This window comes from Rhyacophila brunnea, unplaced genomic scaffold (assembly GCF_057557595.1).
Source record: "Rhyacophila brunnea isolate RB1 unplaced genomic scaffold, BYU_Rbru_1.0 scaffold_22, whole genome shotgun sequence".
Taxonomy (NCBI): domain Eukaryota; kingdom Metazoa; phylum Arthropoda; class Insecta; order Trichoptera; family Rhyacophilidae; genus Rhyacophila; species Rhyacophila brunnea.
In genome coordinates, this window is record NW_028232882.1 from 3,277,166 (window position 1) to 3,285,609 (window position 8,444).

The following is an 8,444-nucleotide window of genomic DNA, read 5'->3' on the forward strand; positions in this document are numbered from 1 at the left end:
ACAAAACGAATGGAACAAACCGGGGGACACGCGAAACCACGGTCCGCCGAAGTATCGCATACACGCCTCGCACCACTCGCTACAAAAACGGAGAACGAAGTGACCACTAATTATGAAGCACCGCCGGCTCAGACGAGTTACGGGTATAGAGGCCAATACCCTCGACGGGGTTCATTTGGAACTAGGGGCCGTGGAAGTTACTCAAATGCTAACGGAGCTCGGAAGTGTTACTATTGCCCTGAGTATCATGAACATTCCGAGTTCGAGGTACTGAAACGAAGGATCCAGCGAACACAGGAGACACCGAGGGAATGAAGATTAGATGCAGAACCCGACCACCGTCTGAGGCTCGCAGATGGCAGTCGACGTGCTGCATACGGCACTGGCAAAGGTACCGTCGCGCAGGACTCTCTTCAAGTGCTTGTGCAAAAGCCTGTGTTCAAAAGTGGAAAGAAGTGTAACGTTAGTCAGGACATCCTTCTGATAGCTGAAAAAAATATGAAACAGGACCCTCTCCTAGGGGCTGTAAATGTAGCGTCTATATTAAAAAAAAGCATTCGTGACGCACCGCCTGGTGGTTTTTTCCAACCGATTCTGAATAAAACTTTAGCCATTTTCAAGCTAAACAATATAAATATTGCCGCACGCCGGTATAGAAAAGTTGGAAAACAACCGCAGGGCGAGCCAATCAAAGCTGTAAATATAATTAGTAGTAATAAAATAATAAATACTGTGTCTAAAAAGGCGATGAATGTTTGTGAGATTAAAAATACGAGGATCCATCGACAAGCAGTAAAAACAGCAGAGACACCACGTCGCTATAGGATTTGTTTCCCGAATATCCATTTTTGTCGAAATCGACATTTTAATGCAGTTCAATTTCTTTTATCGAACTCTACCGAAATCATTTATAAAAAAAATATTTTTTTATCTAGGAACAGAGATATTTTTTTGAAAAACCCGAATACGCCATGTTAAGTTACAATTACTCCGTGTTGTTCTCCCGAATGTCCAACTATTCGTACCTGAATATCCAAGTTAATTTCGGTCGAAATAAATCTCTGGCTGAGTTTTTATTTCCCGAATATGACTTTTAGCCAATCAAACCGCGCTGACGCCGTGCATCTCGCTCCCACATTCACGCTGTCTAGCTCTAAAACAATCATGCCCACTTTCATATTTTTCGGCCGCCTGGAATCCTCTTTCAAATTTCGTCTTATTGATATTGTTTTTAAAGTTACTATTGTTTTAATAGTGAATTCATCTAATTTGAAGAGATCGTTTATAGCTGTTACATCACCAGTTTGCCCTGAACTTATAGTAAAGTTATGGAAGTGAGTATTTTAACCTAAATAACTGCATTTTGTTTTGATAAATGACACAAAATCCCAACGGTTATATGAATTCTACAGTATGACCCGGCAACTACTATGACGTAAAAAATAATTATTATTTCAAATTATTATTAATCAAACATTGTTTGTCTTTATTTTACTTTTAATCTAGGTATTTCTATGAAAATAAAGGCGATGCTATGATTTATTTTTGGATGCGCTGATAGTTAATTTAATTTAATATGTATGTTAGTAACTATTTATTTGGTGAATATTATATACTTAGGATATTGGTACCTACCTAATAATATTAGCAGCCAATGGTAATTAATTTATAGATGCTATTATTTTGTGTTGTCATTCCAATAGTAAATATATAATATTTATTTGGTGGTTTGTAATAAGTTTAATTGTTAATTATAGAAATATATAGGTATAATAATATACAGATATATATACATAGTTTTTTTTTTTTTTTGAAAAAGTATTAATATAAAATTGTTAGCAAGTACGAGTAAGTACCATCATAAAATATTGGAGAAATCCGTGACGTCGGTTAGTAATTGAAGTAGTAGATACCTACTTTTATTTAATAAACAAAAACCGATCGCCAATAGTCGCTTGATTTTGAAGAATACTGATGAGCAGGTATTAACAGGCCAATAGTTAAAGTTTGTCATCATAAGTATGTCACCTCGTAGCATAGTGGATAATTCGTGGACTTGGTCGTAAACCCAGGAGATGCAGGGACGATTCCTGCCGGGTGTCTTACTTTTTTCAAAAAGATTTTTTCTATTGGTTTTAATATATTTTCTCAGAAGTGATTTTCAAAATTATGTATGTTCAATAATTAGAATGGTTCATTCTTAAATCTTGTGAATTATTCGTTGAATAAAAAAAAAAGATTATTAAAAACTATTTTATTACTTATTACGAAAAAAACCGAAAAAAGCGAATGCCGCATGTTATTATTACCTACGAACTTGGGTTATTACGATCATTAGGTATTTAAATAGTAAAAGTAATCATTACCAATTATCGTGTAAATAAATATAATATTTGAGGTGCGTACTTTTTAACCACTCAGTAATCCGTGGGCCGTTCAGCAATACGCTACGGTCTTAAGTCCCGAACGTCCATGTTTTGTCCCGAATATCCATTATTCTGAGAGAGCGCTAAAAATTTCCCGAATATCCACAACGAGTACTTGTAAATAAAACGCATTTTCTGTGCATTTACTGATTTATACCAGTATATTATTCTTGGAATCTATTCTTAGATAATGTTGCAATCATACAGTGTAGAAAGAATGATTGATACATCTACTGATATTTCAATATACGACAATGAAATTTGTTTTTCGTCTCCTGAAAAATTGACATTTGGTCTATTCGGGAAACAAATCCTATAGCGACGACCAGTAAAAACCGTAAGTAGATTTAACGCTGACACTGGCAAACCTGTTATTGATAAATTCTGTATTACACCGGCTCAATTAAATAAGTCGGAACAAACCAGAAATAATATTTATAAAGATATGTTGGATATGGGGAGAAAATATAACGCCATCATTTCGAATAAACACCGCGTACGATCATTTTATGCATCTCATCGTATGGGGCGGGGAGGCAACGGCAGCGTTAACGCAAGAGTACGGGGGGAATTATCTCCACGATACACGGGAACGAAATCAGCTGACTGCGCGGGGCAGGGAGACGGCACCGTTAACGCGGGGGTACAGCGGGTAATCTCGCCGCAACAAAGTACAAAGAAAACAGGTGCCCCTTCGGATATAAAAAAAATGCCCTTACTACGAAACACAGCTGATTTACTCTACACTACAAATACGCCGGAATTACCGGGAAGTATTATTGCTAAGAACGAAATAAACAGGAACGTTATTAACGAGATAAATGACTTTAATAAAACTCATCTAGCATATAAGGAGAATAAAAATACACCTATTAAAAAAATAAATAAGGTAACGAATAGCGTATGTGCGACTTGTCAGAGTGACTTTTACAGTGTCGAAATGAATAAAATAGATGCTGTATGTCTAGTATGTAAGAATTTACCTGCGGATTTAAATTAATAAAAAGTGTTAATAATAAGGAATTACGTGATGAAATATGTAGCGATCCGACGGAGCCCAGGGTACCGCCTCCTCTAAGCCCCAACCCTCGAGACGACGTCCTAGAACAACTCGGGTCAAAGACGCCTGATGTAGACATGAGAATTGATCACTCTCCGAATACATCATCGCAACACGACCGACCTGAAAGCGACCCGTCACGAGTGGAACAGGAGATAACAGGAGGCTCGCCAAGAGCATTGCCGGTCGCTCGTAAGGGAGCGAAGAAAAGAAAGAAACGACAAGGTGCTAAATCAACGGCGTCTGTGCCCTGCAAAGCTGATCCGATGATCGACGTTGCCAAGGTGACGTCCGTCGACTATCACGCCGCGCAAGCAACGTCTGACGGACTAGTGACGTACGATAGGATTGAAAACGTGTTAGATACTTTCGTTCAGGGGACGCCTTCAACAGAAGTCGAACACCAACCTATCAAAAAGCCACTTAAATGCCCTAGGAGCGGACAGAAGGGGCGTGCTAGAAGGCCTCTCTCACCCCTCTCAGCTGGAAATGATCCGACAGTTGACACACCAACTGCGGACAATGAAAGGGCGGTTACAAGACATAGGTCTGCCGACCTAAACCCTCAAGAACTTAGACGTAGCGGGAGGCGCCGACTGCCGAAACGCTTTTTCCCTGCGGACCGTTCTACGTGAATCGACGTACCAGAAGGTCACTGAAACACGTACGAAATAACTAACAAAAACGAGTAATAAAAAAAATAAGAAATAAAAAGAAACGAAAGACGCGATACGTATTGTATGTAACCACATAAAATATAAAACCCGGACCCTCGTGTTGTGGCGTAGGACGCCGCGCACGAGGGAGATCAGAATCAAACTTATTACTATATCAGCATAATATAATATAAACTTAACCAATTTTACGAAAATAAATGCGGACTTCTGCATAGTGACATAAGACGTCACGCGCGGGAACGAAAGGCGATTACACTTAGAATTATGAAAAATAATATATTATACTAATACTTAACTTTATAAACATGCATCCGGACCCACATATTACGACCAAAACCACAGGCTGTATATGTGGATGACTTGAAAAAAAATACGCCCATTTGCGCCGACAACCTCCCAGTATCACGAGCTAGATATTGACAGGATTGTTCGGCCGTGAAAACAAAGAAAAATAAACAATATTCACCATCTGATACCCATATAAATAATATCAAAGAAACCATACTGAGATCGTCAAGACGATACCTACTTGTTAGTTAAAAAAAATATATATACTTAATTTAGATATAACACTAATAATATTATGCATAAACCACAATTTAAAACTAGGTAAGCAAGTAATTGTCCCACGATTAGATGTTAAATTAGAGTATTCAGCTAGATTCCTTTTAGTATCTATTTAGGTTCGATAGGTAACTATTATAAAATGTATCTTCTAGACTATCAGAGGGTAAGACGTATGGCCACGTGATCAGATGAGAGCCGATGCCGTAGAAAGGGGGAATAAATTAGTTTGCAATTCTCACATCGGTCTAACTGATGCCTGCATATTAAATTTGGACGGATAAGCGAGTCCACTGATCACACGATATGGCTTAATAAAACATATAACCCGACACCCTGATAGCCTACCTGAGAATTAAGTTCGATTTGAATTTCTCTGTTGTATTTGCTAGATCTTTAGTAGATCTGGAAATATATAAATATGTAAACGAATACATGTGTATGTATCGTCACCCAAGCGAACTGAAAGTCCCGTCTAAACCCATGGATTGCGACCAATGCATTGGTAATAACCCTCTCCTCGGCTGGGCAGACTAAAAAGGCGCATGCTGGTGTCTACATCGGTCCTTTAGGAGTGATGCTTGATTACAAGCCGAGACGACGTCTGCCTCCCTTTTCGGTTCTTGAGATTCGCGACTCACGTTCTAAATAGGTTGGATGTGGCGAGTCATAGCCCGGATCGTGTCACCCTCTAGAACGAACGCCTAGACCTTAGACACTCTGATTCTGGAGAAGTCTATTGACGAAATAACTTGTAGAATACTGAATAGAAATAATAGAAATCTGATTAAAGTAAACATTCCGAGGCTGGAATATATGAGTAATTATTGAACTAAAAATAATTAAAATAAATGTAAAACTAAACACTGTATACGATATACCCAACGGTTTGTCAAGTGGTGGGAACGGTGGCCTATTTGAGACCAAGGATTATGTTCACGCCAAAATCCAGAGAGGTCGAATTGTCACGACCTCGGACTTCGGGTCTTATACCTAGAGTACCTTTTAGGGGTGTAGAGTGGCCTGAACACGCCCTTGGCCTCGTAGTCAAATAAACTGCACCGAGCCGCACCCTTGACCACCCAGAGGGACGTTTCTTTCCAGAAATAAGTCCCACGGCCCGTGTCTTTGAGGCTGAGGACACGGTTCGTGGAAGACCAGGCCTGAATAAATAAGAAAGCATGCGAGACGACGAATGAAATTGGGCTTTTGCCACTTAAACATGTCAGTAGAATGTGTAGGCAAAACGCCAATAAATTGTAATAACTTGTATTGTGAATGAAAGAGAGGAATGTTAGGCAGTGCTCGGAGAAGAAAAAGAGTATTACGTCATAACTAAATCGTAAGATATGTAAAATTAAGATCTATAAAAAAATCCGCAGTACGGACACTACGTTGTAATAACGCGTAAGTGTGCCGTACAAAATAAATGTAAACAATTTAACAGCGTTGATTCCGAAATAGAAAATAATGTTAAAAGTCGGCCGGCAACATTGTCTTTGACCGTTGGAGATATGCAACGTCGCCCAAGAAAAAAAAACCGTTGGGGATGAATTTCAAGATGGCTTCAGTATGACGAAAATAGTAAGATGCGGGACACGTATTTCGTACTCGGTAACATAAACTATTAAAAAAAAATCGCGTGTCGATAGTATTTCGCGGCTATTGTATATTATAAGTAACCAGCTCGGGGATATAAATATTTTGGAATCAATTGCGCTTATAAATTGTGTGTTATGAATAACCTATAATAATTCTTTAAAAAAAACATATTGTGTCCGTAAAAGAAACTATAAAACTATGTAATAATTATATGACATCGACGTAAATATACCCTGCCGTTATAAAACTAATTCCGGTGCGTTATTTTACCCAGCCCCAAATCCTAAAAAAACCATACTAAGAATAAAAAGCGACAGTTTACCAGTTACTAAAAAAAAAATTGTGATACCAGGGTTCGAATTGAACTTTGTCTGAGCTAGACCGGAACCCTGGATTTATCACTACCTAATTTGGGAGTGTATTTTAAACTAAACGATTCAATTTATGATGTTGGTCCTTACCTAGTCTCATTATTATTGCCACGATGATGAATGATGATAATACAGAACAATAATTTATTATTATGATAGTAATAAATTTTTATTGGAGGATATTCCTATTTTTTTTAAAACAAATTTACCAACAAAAATTAACTAAAAGTTCTCTACATAGTAGGTATGTATTATTTCTATTATTTTTAAAGTAGCAAGTTACAACGTATGTGATAATAACACAATATAAACGTCCCTTAAAAATAAACTAATTACGGTAGGCTATTCAATAGTTTCATACCAAAAACATTTTTGGTGCACTCATTCATTATTCATTGTAAAAATATGGGTTTACGACACGTCATAAATATTTTTTAACACGAGTCAATTGTTGAAATGACATTGAATAATAAAACCCTGTTTCCACTGTATTGTGGATCTTAAATGCTTATCGGAGTGAATTCTTAATGTTTTAGTAGATTTACACGAAGTATCTACTACTTAATTAAGCCTTCATTAAATTTATAAATATCCACTCATATTTATCATTTTCAAAATGATAATATTCTGCTTGTGGCCACTGGTCAACAGCATTATGTCAAATCAGTTTGGATACCCACGACAAAAAATATATAGAAATGTATCGCCTGCTGAGATGTTTAACCAAATTTTAAGAGAACAAATTTGAATAAGTAATACAAAATGTTTTAAAAAACAAGCGATGATCACTAATAAGTATATTTTAGCGGAATTGTACGATTTAAATTACCAAACTTTATCATATTAATTTTACCACCGAAAACTCAATTCATTTGCCCGCAAAAATAAACGTGGGTATAAAATTAACACGGCGATTAGATCGCGATGAAAATAAATAAGTTTTATCACTCACAATAAAATATAAGTAATAAATTAATAGGTAAGTAAAATCGCAATGCATACCAGTCAAAAGTAAAAGCTAGACAGTACTGAGAAGTTTCATACGTTAGAAATTATTATACAAATATGTAGGTGCCTACTTTATTTTTTATTGAATTTAAGTTATTTAAGTACAAAAGGTTCTCAAACAATGTCAGCAAATGCTCAATTTTTTTGTAGCTTGCAGCTGCAGTTTCCTTTTCATGTAAATATGAAATTATTTGGAGTGTTTAGACAATGCATATAGACACGAACGCATCGACACAAAAAAAAGAAAATTGAAAGAAATTTAGGGATGTCATAAATTTTCTGTTCTGTTTTGTCACTGTTCTGTTTTGTCATGTTCTGTTTTGTCATGTTCTGTTTTGTCATGTTCTGTTTTGTCACTGTTCTGTTTTGTCACTGTTCTGTTTTGTCATGTTCTGTTTTGTCGTGCTCTGTTTTGTCACTGTAATGTTATGTCACTGTTCTGCTTTGTCATGTTCTATTTTGTCATGTTCTGTTTTGTCACTGTTCTGTTTTGTGTTCTGTTTTGTTTTCTGAAATTTTTGTTTATTACCATAGCAATGCCATCAAATAAAATTACGAAGCATATAATATGTAATGTTTGTTTATTATAAATTTGTTAAAATAGCAACGCTTAGAAATTTTTGTTTATTACCATAGCAACGTAATCAAATATTTCGAAGTATATATGTAATGCTTGTTTATTATAAATTTGTTACCATAGCAACGCCTAGAAATTTTTATTTATTATCATAGCAAC